The sequence below is a fragment of the Xyrauchen texanus genome, chromosome 26 (assembly GCF_025860055.1).
Source record: "Xyrauchen texanus isolate HMW12.3.18 chromosome 26, RBS_HiC_50CHRs, whole genome shotgun sequence".
Lineage (NCBI taxonomy): Eukaryota > Metazoa > Chordata > Actinopteri > Cypriniformes > Catostomidae > Xyrauchen > Xyrauchen texanus.
Genome location: NC_068301.1, coordinates 29,336,763 through 29,350,753, shown reverse-complemented (window position 1 = coordinate 29,350,753; position 13,991 = coordinate 29,336,763). Strand labels below are relative to the sequence as shown.

The 13,991-nt window shown below is 38.7% G+C and overlaps 1 long non-coding RNA gene across 1 annotated transcript in view; it reads right to left on the bottom strand.

Moving 5' to 3' along the window:
• Window positions 1-374: 374 nt before the first annotated feature.
• Window positions 375-13,991, bottom strand: part of LOC127620186 (uncharacterized) — a 43,030-nt gene continuing 29,413 nt past the window's right edge. The window contains exon 9 of the long non-coding RNA XR_007967681.1: window positions 375-1,596. This is a non-coding gene — a long non-coding RNA (uncharacterized LOC127620186). The remainder of the gene's footprint in view (window positions 1,597-13,991) is intronic.

Sequence of the window (13,991 nt, the reverse complement as noted above, 5' to 3'; positions counted from 1 at the left end):
ATGAGTACAAGTACCGATACAGATAAAGTTTTTTTTTTTTCTGAATACCATATCAACAGTTTATTTAAATGTTATCATCAAAATTGTGTTTAAATAATTAATTAAAACTTTAAATTAAAAGAAAATATAACAATTCATTTTAAAAATAATATTGTATTATTTTTTATCAAATTAATTGCTTTTATACAGAACCTCAAGGCACAATCCAAAATACAACATTGGAGTTATATTTTGTCATATAAAGTACTGCATAGCAGAGCATGATAAAATATGTGAAATATTGTGAATTATATTACAATTACTATTAATTTATTCTAATAAGTAGTAGTAGTGTTACAGTGAATATTACAATAATACAACAGTATGGTTGTGTGTATAAGACTGAATTGCAAAGACTATACGTAAGTGATTTCAAGGTCGAATTCTCCTTTGTCATGTTTATGATGGGTTATTATTCTCAAGTTTTTATGTATTGAGAGCATATTGAATAAATACCAATTAAGATTTATTCAGGTTACTTCTGAGAGTAACTGTAAAAGTTTTTTTTTTCTTTCCAGTTACACTTTATATATCTGATTTAGGCAAATTTTTATTGATTTATTATAAAGTGAATATATATAGTCAACAAGGGTGAATTGAACCAACTGAAAAAATATTGAATCAAAAGTGATGAAAGTCTACTGTATATAGCCTACTGTATTTTATTTAAAGAAAAATCAGTACAAGGTATTAAATTAATTAATTAAGAATTAATTAATTTTATACTTCTTATTTGTTATTTTATTTGTTATTGTTTCAAACAGAGATTTTGGCGGAACGGGGAAGAAGGGGTGAAACATTCATGGAAGACTAAATTGATATTTGTTGATATTTTCCAAAATACAGTGTCTTTAAAAAAAGAAAACCTTTAGTTCTAGGGGAATAAAAAATGTGAGCTAACTTACAGTAATTTCCTTAGTGGAGTCAACACGTATGTACTGATTGCAGTTACAGATAAAAATTGAATTACATTTACAATTAATAAGAGTACATTAAAAACCAAATTTAACTAGTAGACAGAAATTGCAGCCAGCTCACCATTCAACTGCTTGGAACCCAGGATCTTGTTTAAGTATTATTGTCCCATAGCATTACAAAGGGGTAACGATTTGAAAAAGGTTATGTTGAAACTGTGTTGTAAGTGTAGTTGTACGGTCTACAATCTCTAGATGTCCTATAGATGCTTGCAAATCAAGGGGCGAAACACCTGAAACTAGCTAACACTATCGACCCATTTGAACAAAAAATAAAGGCATTTAGACATCTACTTGAACAGAGACAAGAAAGAATAAAGCACACAATGTGAGGAAGAAAGAAAAATAAAGAGCAGTCAAGACCAGCCTTAGGTTACAGTAAGAGAGCCAGAATTACATATGTCTTCCTGCAGGTTTTATATATAGGCCGTAGAATCATAGGCTTTTCTTTTGATGTCACGGGGAAGCAGATGGAGAGATTAGTCCACGCTTTCCCGCTTTAGCCCAAAGGTATCATTCCGAACCAGAACGCCGCTATCCTCCACACTCGGCCATCAGTTATCCGTGGTTCCCACGCTGAAGGCTTTGGGAGATAAAAGATGGAAATACATAATAAAACAAACCGCAATAAACACAGGAAAGACACAAATCCCACTCAGCAACAGATGGGTTGAAATTTGTTTTCCTGTAACCTCTGGAAGTACACTTGAAGTGAGTATTGTCAATTAAAATGCTGTCATTTTTAGCATGATGGTACACTTCATCTGCACACCCACATGAACAGCCTTCGCTTATACACAAATGAAAAGAATACTCTGCTCAGAATGGAGACAAAAAATAAGGAAAAAGGCTCACAGCTCCATAGCCATCTGATTGTTTTAAAGTTACCACAAACAAACCTCATTTAAACAGGAGAGCATCTCTCATGGAAAAGATGACTGGTGAGCTTAATACGAACCAATTAAACACCTAACAGCATCCCACTAAACAAAGGGGATTTACAGATTAGCAAACCTGTCTAAGCCACTTCAGACTGTTTATTTTCCCACATTGGCTGCTTCCTCTCTCGGCTCAGCTTCTGATGATGCTCAAACAGCCCCCTTGTCCTCATCATCCTGCATTCCTCACCTCTCTTTCCTCTGCACATTTTCTCCTCCCTCTACCTGCCTGGCATACCCAAGATGAGGAATGGAGCATAAAAGTTTTTCTGGATGCAGAATGTCCACAACTGATCTACTCTTATGTGTCATTTGAGCTAAAGTGGATAAAAGAGGATTTGTCAATAGAGCCACTCTGCACACTCCAAAAAGTTGTGGATTTGTACAATGATTGGCCTGTGTACCACACTCTGCTATTCAAAACTGTAATCAGTACCCAGTGAGGATGATGTTTATCAGACCTCAAATTAAAATAAGATCACGCAACCAAGTATTCCATGGCACAAGGACAACCAGCCAAATCACAGAGTATGACTCTATTAGTGTTAATATTCCTGCTCAGAAGTAGATAAAGCAGACTTAACAGCAGCTACTAAGCTCTGCTCCCAGTCCTCCTTGTATAATGAGTGGAACATCTGTTGGCAGACTAATAAAATTAAAGGAAGATCTCTTAATCACCATGCCACACTATGCCTAATCCTGCCTAACGCTGAGGTCACTCTCCCAGACAGTCCACTCCATTAGTTCTTGAGTGTGTGTGTGTGTCTACAAGCAAGCTTTCAGTGATGCTGTAACAAAAATGTAGAGGTGTAACAAATAGTATTTGTAGTTAGTCAAAAAGACGTCTGTTTGATTTTCTTTTCAACCTCAAAGATGTAAGCATAAACGCTACACACGCCAAATTTAATCAATTCAAGCTGATCCTTGCTAATCCTAAATCGTTTTTTTAGATAAAAAAAATAGATGCTGTCTCAGCTGTTTGTGATTCTGTTCTTGTAACCTAGGGAGTTTGAAGGCCTTCATTACATCATATTCCAAGTAGCAGAAAGTGTTTTCAGATGCCTGTATAAATTTCACAAGGAAATAAAATGGAAAGCCAAAACCGTTGGAATCCCAACTTTCGCATTATAACAAGTGACTCTTTGCTGACCTGATGTAGAAAGCTAACCCATTTGATAGAAACTCAACACCCAATAAATCTGACTCTGTGAAACACATATGAATGGCCTTTTCACTTCACATGCATCTGTTACAACATCATGCCAAGCTTTTCATGCCTGAAAGATAAAGTGGCCATAAATATGAAAATGCATTGGACATTTTCAGGGGAAGATGCACAAGGTGGGGAAGTTGGGGGGGCTGTTTAAAGGAAGTGGTAAGGTTTTGACCTGGTACTAAGAGTCTCTGAGCTAGTTAAACTGATAGTATGAGGAGAGGTAATGTGAGGTCAAGGTTCAGAAGGTCAGGGCAATGTTGGAGAGCAGAACTGTGGGTGACGTGGTAAAAGAGCCATGATACTCTTTGCTACTAAACTCCAACTGTAATTAAGACAAGCACATTGTTTGCAGATGTTTTTTTTTTTTTTACTTAAGAGAGTAACAAGAGAGTCAGAAATGGACGGATAAGGATAATTTGTTTTCCATTATAAACTGGAGTATTTGTGCAGTCTGAGCAGAAATCAAATGTACAGTGAGGTGGCTAAACATTAATAGGTTTTGAAATACAGATTGATGATATTTTGTTTTTAAAATCACTACTGATGCTGATATTTATATTTTTAACAATCTGATAATGGGCAAGCAAGAAATTATTTTAAATTATTATTTTTTTCTGCTATTTGACAATAATTAACTCTGTGTAACAAATAATAATAAAAATTATAATTTTTGGGGGTTCCTGGTTAGTAAGTGTTATTTAATAATTGCTTATGCCTCAAAAGTAAAGAAAATTGCAATTATTCCCCACAAACTGTGTTTTTGTGACCAGGACTGTGATATTTTGAAATTTACCTATTTTCCAGAACATTTCAGATAGATTCAGTGCTGAGTAAACATGGAGTAACTTCTAGAACTTTCCAGTAATATACATAATAGTATAAATACAGGGGCCTTAAGCCCACCAGTTAAGTTTAGTTCCAGCTGCCTAAGTGGATACATATCAAGACTGTACATCTTGAAGTATGATGAGTACGGCGAGCAGAACTGTGGGTGACGTGGTCACCCACAGCTCCATAGGAGACTTCAAACTGGTGGTTGAATCCAAGGCGGTTTTACCAAGTTTCCCTCCTATCTTTACAATACGCAGTACCACATGTGGGACTGGCCACAGCAGACCAAGTTCTCTGTGGAGAGGAACAACGTCAAGTGGGAGCCACTGTTGGACCCCCGGAAGGTGCTGATGCCACCACTGTAAATCAAATTGGGCCTTTTGAAACAATTTGTCAGAGCTCTAGATAAGGAGTCGGCAGCCTTCAAGACTTCTTCCCTAAGCAAACTGAGGCAAAGTTCAAAGCCGGTGCATTCATCGGACCACAGATAATGAAGATCCTGGAGTGCTGTAGAATGTTGTTAAAATGCCTGCGTACCTCCACCATTATATGTAGGGAAACCATTATATGTCTGCGAGAGCTAGGAATTAAATTAAACTTTCCTTATTCTACATTATTATGTAAGGAAATGTATAATGGTATTAGTCGTGTTTGACAACCATTATAAATTAAATAAATGACAAATAACTTTAGATTATTTAATAATTACAAATAGATTATTTGTCTAAATAAAATTCTCCACTATTAAAATCGCAATACAAATTTAATTGTATCTGCTCACAATTTCTATTGTAAGGAATTAGCATGAATAAGGGAATTATGATTAATCTTTAAAAGGGAAATATGAATAATTAATCATAACTTGTAATAATTAATTATAAATATTTGGATCAGTTAATAGAATTAACTTGATGTAGCTGAATTAATATTATTAATCAATGAATGAATCTGTTCATCCAGCGAACACTCAGTATTGATCATCTATCATTTCTGGAAATGGATATTTTTCGTGGCCACAGAAAAATAACACTTTCTTAGCATGTAGATGTGATCAAATCATTAAATTTATGTTGATTTACAAGCAGACCAGAATCAACTCGCAAGAATGTACACAAAAGCTTTATTTAACTAAATCACGAACTACGAACTTGTTTAACTAATTTAAACAAACACAAACACACAAATCACGCATATGTGGGAAATGGAAAAGTGAAAGTGAATGAAACCAGAACAGAGCAGGGGAATGAAGCTATGAAAAGAGTAATTTAACCATCTGAAAGATCCATCAGTTTCTTACTTCAAAGCACATTTGTTAACAAAGGGGTTCACAGCTTATACTAAACATCTGTTTATTTAGTTAATTGTATGATACTTGCAATGCCTTGGTTGTTGAGGGAGCACCCGGATGCAGTCTCAGGAGAAAGTATTGATGGTTCCTTGAGTCGATGGTGTTGAAGTTGCAATCAATTTATTCTGCGTTGAATGAAGAAATGATGATGAACTTGCGGTGTTAGTTTGACTCTATTATGGTCGAGGAAGTTACACATGACTTGATGTGTTTGAGGCCTGCCAGCCTGCAACCTCACGGTCGGACTGGGTGTTTCTGGTCCCACACGAGCAGCAAAGAGGAGGAGGAGGAGGAAGAGGGAGAAGAAATAAGAGAGAAGAGAGAGGGAGGACACTCAGACAGTGCCCTTTAACTCCTGAGGGAGGTCACACCTCTCGAGTTTGGCTTGACCAATGAGAAAGGTGCAATTTTCCAGTGTGATTGGGGTAAGCTGGCAGTCTGTGCCCCTTTATGCTCTGATTAATTTAACAAGCATACAATGCATGCTATAAGGAGGTGATATCCACCAATGTGCAGGGCGTCACACAAGGATTAATTTGACAGGAAACATGATACCAATAAATGTTACATTATCTAGTGGTTCTGTCATAAAGCATGCATAAAACTGTATACAGTACATAAGACAATATACAAGACAGTAATAATCATACATACTATGTCCTGGTGATATGCATGTTCGTTTATAGAACAGTTTGTCTATACATTTATGAAGAAAAGTCTCCCCTATGTGGGAATGGAGTGAATTACTCTCCCCACATTCCTTGGCTTGGCATGTGGCTACCCTCCCCTACCTGGAATGTCTCTGGGGTCCACTAGTTGCTGGACCAGTGTCAGCAAAGGGAGAGTAAAAGTTGATAATGATCAGTGGGAGAGCAGACATCTCCGAGTCTGCTTGGGCCTACTTGGACCTTTGCTTGTTACGGTCTTGAGACAGCTGTTGGATTATTCATTAAATAATTAATAATTGTGTGTCTGATTGGTCCAGATGCTATATACATCCCCCCTTTCGAATATTGTTGTCCGTACTTTAGACAACAGCGAGCGACGTCAAAGGTGCAGAAAGTTCAGACACGCATCTGGCACACAAGGCTGGAAGGTCGTGGTGGATTCCCTAGTTGTTTGTGCCTCCTGGAGTGGTGGTTGTGCCATGGCGGATGATGTAAATAGTAGCAAGGGCAGTGTCACATGTCATCCTATAGTCAGTTTGTTTGGGACAGGCGTTTGTTGTGGTTGCAGAAAGTGGTTATGGGAGGTGTGTAGTGTGAAGAGAGTTTCAGACTGACCTAGTACTGGTGGAAAGAGGGCAGCAGGTGGTCGTTCACCCTTGGTTCTGCACCCAGTCACAAGGCATCTGAAGTCTGCAGTGTCACTCTGCTCTGGCAGCGGTGCCGAATTGAGCTTGCCTAAGTTGTGTTGGTCACGGAGTTGGAAGTTTGTTCTTCCCAGTGCTCCTAAGGTGAGTTCTGTTCAAGGAGCTCTTTTGCTATTGTCAGCAGCTCCTGTAACTCAGAAGTAAGTGTGTCTTGCTTTCTTTGTGCAGCCTCCGTTTGACACCTGTGTGAGGGGTGTGGAGGAGGATGTAGTGGTAGACTGCTGTGGGACGTCCTGTGGGGTTTGCAGGTTGAGTGTGTTCTTTTCCATGGCTCCTCCCAGCGGTTGGTCTGGTACCTGGGTCTGTTGCCATGGTGATGGTTCTGCCCTTTGGTGACTAGAAGCTTTTTGTTGAAGGGTCTTGCATTGTGGCATTGCTGGGTGCCTTCTGGTACCAGCTTTGGATTCTGGATTTTATAATTCAGAATCACAGAGGACTTACAAGCCCTTTTTGAGGAGGCCTTGTGTTCGTTAAAGGCCTTCTGTGTCAGGTCATGCAGTTGTTTAATATGCATTGTGTGGGGGAAGGCCCTAATGCTTTAATGGTGACTTAAAATAGGATGGAGGTTTCGGAGGAAAAGGCTCTTGAAGCTGGTGTCCTCTTCCATCCCAGTTTCATTGTGAGCTCTGAAGTAATCTTGTCTGAGTCTGTGGTAGTAACATAGGGAGTTTCATGCCAGCCCTGTTTGGTGTCTCGGGCAGAGCTCAGTCCATTTTCAGACTCTGAGTCTGAGAATTCCTTTATGATGACTTGTTTCAGCTGCTGGTAGTCTGATTGGATGTTTCCTGGCTGCCGAGCCAGAAAGCGTCGCAACTCTGGGACGGAAGTGATCCAGAGCAGATAGAGTCTATCTTGGTGGTTCACACTGGTCAAAGACTGCAGGCGAAAGTCAATGTCTCACAGGTAAGCATGGATGCCGTGGTCTCATGCGAGATCTGGTGCTAATGTAGCAATGTTTCTGGCCATTCGTTTGAGGTCTTTGAGTGTCACTACACGTGTCGTTTCAGGGTTTGTCTGAATTAAGCCTTTTCCTTCTGTGGCTGCAGAAGTTCAGGAAACTGGCTGATGAAGAAGTGTTAAGCAGTGGGCTTTGGCTCTTTTTTTTTTGGCCCTTTGTGCCTGTATGCAGGGCTGGGGGAGTTTACGTTGCTGATGTGAAGTTCAGCAGGGTGCCTTTTCATTGTGGGGTCCATTTACTGTTGGTAGGACTGTTTCTGTTATTTTTGGACCATGTTAAACTCCTCTTTGATGCTACAGAATTGAGTCAGGGCTTTGGACTTCAGCTCTGGCTGCACGCAGATGGCCTTCAAGGACCTTAGCTTTACCGTCTTACTCTAAGTTCCACAATGCCTGTTTTTAACAGTGTCCTTGTGTGAAACAGTTCACTTTCCACATCCTGTCTGGTGGCTGTCTCCTGCTGTTCTCGTGTCCATCAGCTGTCAGAGCCTCCTGAAGGCTAGTGATCTTCTTCTGTTGCTCCATTCTGTCAGGGTCCTGTCCTGTGCTTTCTCTTGGTGAGTGGTGATTGGATCCCTGTGGAACTCTGTGACTTGCAGCTTTAGTTCATTTACATCTTCTCTGAGGGCCGTGAGAGCATGGGCCAAGGAGAAGATAATGCTGGTTAGCTCTTTGCGGCTCAGGCTGGGTGTCCGCTTGTGTTGCAGTCTCGTTGTTCCTTTCTCTGCTGTTGCAGGTCATTCGCTGCATTGGGCTGAAAGATGTCATCACACTGCATTGCTTGTTACGGTCTTGAGACGTCTGTTGGATTATTAATTAAATAATGAATAATTGTGTGTCTGATTGCTCCAGATGCTACAGTGCAATGAATTCCCCAAGAAGCTCACTAGTAAGGAGAAAACAGATGTCGCAGTGGTTCAGGGCTTCCTGGGCAATCACAAGGCTGAAAACTATGTGGAGCTGGTTGAGAATCTAGTAAAGAACTACGGCACAATGGGCTGTACGATGTCCCTCAGAGTCCATATCCTTGATGCTCACACCTTGGTGCTTGAGGAGCAAGGTGAGTGTTTCCACCAGTATATACTAAACTTTGAACGCCAATACCAAGGACAGTATAATGAGAACATCATGGGAGACTACATTTGGGGGCTGATTCGTGAAAGTGATTTACAGTATAATTGTAATCTCGAAAAACTACTCCCTTCTAAATCTTTTGTAGTCATTTTTTTATTACTTTAGTATAAATACAAAATGACTTTATGTGATCGAAAAGACACAAATTCACCTGTTTTCTCATTGGAAATAGGTTTGTGGGGAATAACAGCCATTTTCTATATTTTTGAGGCATAAGCAATTAGGAAATAACATTTACTACATAGGAACAAAAATTGTGTTACATAGTGTTTTTATGGTAAACAGTATTATGGTTAATAATTACAGTATTACAGTACTACTACAATAATTTCTACAACAATCGAAATATGTATATTACATATTTATTTATGATGATTATTAATTATATTTGTTTTTTGATTGTTAATAATGGATAATATATATACTATTTATTATTATTATTATTATTATTATTATTTATTACCATTATTATTATACATTAAATTAATGTAAAGTTATTTGTGAATTGCTTGCAAATGTATTTTCATCTTTGTTCTGAGCTCTGTCTTACTATTATCAGAATCAGAATTATTGCCAAGTATGCTTACACATACAAGGAATTTGTCTTGGTGACAGGAGCTTCAGTCTGTCAGACCAATCTGCCTCCTAGGCAACTTTACCTTATGATTGAATTCCCACAAACAGTACAGAGCTATTAAATTCCCCCACACACACCAGGATATACTTTTAACAGCCCAGAGACTTGTAAAATCACTGAGCACTTTATTAGGAACACTATGTTCCTAATAAAGTCCCAGACGTGTTTTCTGCTGTTGTAGCCCATTCGCCTCAAGTTTCGACATGTTGTGTATTCTGAGATGCTATTCTGCTCACTAAAATTCCACAGAGTGGTTATCTGAGTTATAGCCTTTCTGTCAGCTTGAACCTGTCTGGCCATTCTCTGTTGACATTTTTCCCCAAGGCATTTTTTGTCTGCAGAACTGCCGTTCACTAGATGTTTTTTTTGGTTTTGGCATCATTCTGAGTAAACTCTAGAGACTTTTGTGTGTGAAAATCCCAGGAGATCAGCAGTTACAGAAATACTCAAACCAGCCCATCTAGCACCAAAAATATATTTCCCCAATCTGTTGGTTGATGTGAACATTAACTGAGGTGCCTAACCCATGCATGATTTTATGCATTGCACTGCTGCCACATGATTGACTGATTAGATAATCGCATGAATAAGTAGGTGTACAAGTGTACCTAATACAGTGCTCAGTGAATGTAGAATTTATATGTATGCAAAGAATACCCCCAATGACTGCTCCACTTGGTACAGTATCCCACTATGCAATACCCTTGACTTGGCCTTTAATTTCCAACAAACTAAAAGTAAATTTATATACATTTACATTTATGCAATTAGTATATGCTTTTATCCATTACTATACAGAAGGTTCAAGGTATACATTTATTCCATGGGAATAAAACTTTTCCTAGCAATTATCTTACTGATCTTACTATTGCCATGCTCTACCAGGCAGCTACAGGAACTTTACAGTTGAGGAGGGTAATGTATCCATACACACTTCTCCATTATGAGGCTGGCTACATTCCTCTGCAAAACAGTCATAAAACAAAACAAGAAGCAAATTTGCCTGGAGGGGATGACCGTTCAGCTCAGACAGCCATGAGGAGATGCTGCCATACATTTAGTGGATACCCTCTGTAAAGTGTTCTTGCTTTCTCTTCCACAAATCAAAAGCCAAATATCAAGCCAATTGACCTTGTTAATACATCACTGCATCTCTAACCCTTTCTAAAAGGCTGTTGAGCAATTGTTTCAGCCTGACTGACTTTCTATAGCCACTGTGCTGTCTGGATTTCACACACCACTGATTTGTTGTCCTATTGATGGCAGCAAGGAGTCATACCCCATCGAGAGCTGATCATGACTATGAATGTCTATGTGGAAACATACATGCACACAAACACAAGAAAAGGCCTGGAGAAAGATGAGAACACACTGATGTCCCCTAGAACATTCTTTATACTGTATCTTTTTGCATAAGATCTAAAATAACCATCTTAAGACAAATGTTTTTGTGAAACATCTAATGAGCCTCAGACTTTTGCACAGTAGCCTACTGTATTTTTTTTATACATAACTGAGAAATAAAAAAAGTCTTTTGAGGTTTAAATAAGTGGCACCTTTGAAAGGTCTTAAAGTAAAAGTATTGCTTGTACGATTAGAAACACATACACATTCACTCTAACTGGCTAACACATAAGGTTTTATGGATTTTATTCTAATCTAATGAGCTATAGACTGCAGTGTTTATTGTGGCTTACCTCATGCTGGACTCAACATAATGGAAGTTTAAATGGATATAAGCAACTTTTCAATTAAGCAATTTCAGCACCAAGAAATCCCACAACTTTTCCTTACACTGCATTTGTGTGACATGTTCTGATATAGAGCACCACGCTTTTATTCAGACTAGAAACCAGCTCAGCTTTGGACTGGAGAGCATATATGCAAATTATGTCACCGCTGTGGTTATTGCAAGGGGCATGTAGTGCAGTCACTGATGAATTTTGCATTGCTGGAGATCAGGGAGAGAGAGAGAGTTGATGTGTGTGGAGGTAAGTCTTGGCATCAGAGCTCTGTCTTTAAAGAGAGTTTGTGATAATAGCTACAACCTTGACACAGCTCATGAAGCATTTAGGCTACAGTCTTGATATTCCGTTCCAATGATGGATGTTTGGCATTTATGTGTTTGATTGGTTGCTCATGATCTACAAGACTGTATGGATCAGGGTAATCAGGGACATTTTTGCACTTTTGCCTTCTGCAACAAAATGTGATTGTCACCCCAACACTGCGGACCAGCAAATGAGACTTAATTACTTGCAGCCATGCTACAGTAGAATATGGTAATGTTAGCATTCCCTTGATTGTGATAGAACAAAAAAGGCACACATCAGAACTTTTTAAAATGCACCAGATTACTCTAATTCACCCTATTATAAAAAGATTGGGAAAGTGGAGTTGACTTCAGTGTTAAAGAAACCAGCATTTCCGGTTACCAGTACAGTATATGTTAAATTGGATGTTGGTCCCCACCATGGGATGCTGGTGTGCTAATACCCCAACCACAAGCACCTTTGCACCATCAGGCCAAACAGTTACCATTGCTAATGCAGTACTGTTTTGTACCGATCCGGGTTTGTTGAAACTGTTACAGTTTATTTTTCAACTGTGGTGCAGTGAAATCAGGATTAGAATGGACTGTCTTGAGAAAGTGACCAATCATGAGTTGCCAAACTGTTCAAAACTAAAACTGTTCCACAATCACAGCTTAGTTCAGTTAACTAACCATGCATGCGCCAGACGAACAACTGCCATTGAGATGAACAGGAATTATTTGATAGCTCTCATCAGCTATTATAGATCATAAATTTAATTCCTCACAGCCATATTTTCATTCCAATATAATTAAATATACTATCCATCCTAACTAAGGTCCATGAGATCGCAAAGTCTGAGGGGACAGGAGGGAAATACCCAGCTCACAAGGCACGCAGCCAGGTCATGTGGACAGCTCTAGCCAGATAAGACCTCCATCTACTGCCCATTGCTCATGGGACTTGTTAAGACGTAGAGAGAGACAGACTCCCAAAACTTATCTCTCTCACGATTTGTCTATAAATATAAAACAGTATAATTTACACTGAGAATGGAAAAAGCAAACCGTCAGAAAAGACACTGAGCTATTAGGAAGTGGAAACTGTTTGAGAACAGAGAGAACTAATCTGCCTTGTGTTGTATCATTTGACAGATTTAGAGGAAATCACTGCCAGTCTGAAGTGAATATTATATTATTCGGGGAACATGAACCCTCGTGATGGAAAAGGTTATATTGCGGGCATAGCAGGGGGAAAGAATCCTTGCAGATTTTTTGGAATGGGATTAAAGAAAGAAAAAGTAACAGAGATGAAGAGTTTGGGTCATGCTTGTTTGCTTGTGTCATGTGTCTCTGATATAGCCAATGAGATGGTATAAGCGCTGGTTCATTTGCAAGTTTACTGGGTCACTGGCACAGCTGTAAGTGGGGACGGAGCCAGCGAGCTGCAAGCGCAGTGTCTGACTGGGAGAAACCTGCTCTAGACCTCCTTGCAATTATTGGGTACGTCTCTGTAAATCCGAGGTGGATCACAGGAGAGAGTGTGAAAGCTAAAACAAATCAAGGGAGAGACAGAAAGGGCATAATTCTAACTGATGTGCATGATTGTGTATGTGTGGGGATTTTTGTATGAAAGTTTGAGAGAGGAAAATGGGGGAAACAAATAGTCAAGGGTATCAGAATTCAGACTTGTGTTCAATGAGGTGAAAAAAGCAATTCAGGTCTACTTAAGGGTTATGCAAACACACTTTGTATGTTTCTCTGGGGTTCCAATGCTTATAAATGTGCAAGCATAATAATGTCCTGTTTTTAAATGTTCTGTAGCACTGCAATGTCCTCAGTTTAAGTCAACATACTCATGTATGGGTACAGAGGTTGCACACTGTCTTCTTTGCAGGTTATAATTTTCTTCACTTTCAAGTGGTCACTGAAAAAAAATAACTGAAGAAAAAAACTCATCATCTTACCAAACCTCATTTATGTTTGTCTTGTTTTCCAGTAAAAATAGGTAAACATTCTAAAAACTAGAAACAATTACATGAGGAGAATGACAGGATTTTTTCCAGAGAAATCTAACAAAATGTAGTGAGGTTTGGCAAAATAAATAAATACAATAAAAGTCGTCTTTTTTTTTACACCATTGGAAAATTATTGTTTTTTCTTCTTGTTATAAGCAAAATGTTACTATATTTTGTTAGATTTAGCTGAAAACAATACTAAATATCTTATCATTTAGCTTCTCAAGTAAATGTATCTTGTTTAGAATGTTTACATATTTGTACTGGAAAATGAGACAAAAATACTCTAAGAATTTGTAGATTTTTTTTTTAACTATTTGAGCGGGTAGAATTCAATGAAGTTGTCAGCTGAGGAAATGTGAGGCGTCTATTTCTCAAACTAGAGACTCTGATGTACTTATCCTCTTGTTTAGTTGTACATCTGGCCTTCCACATCTCTTTCTGTCCTTGTTAGAGCCAGCTGTCCTTTGTCTTTTAAGACTGTAGTGTACACCT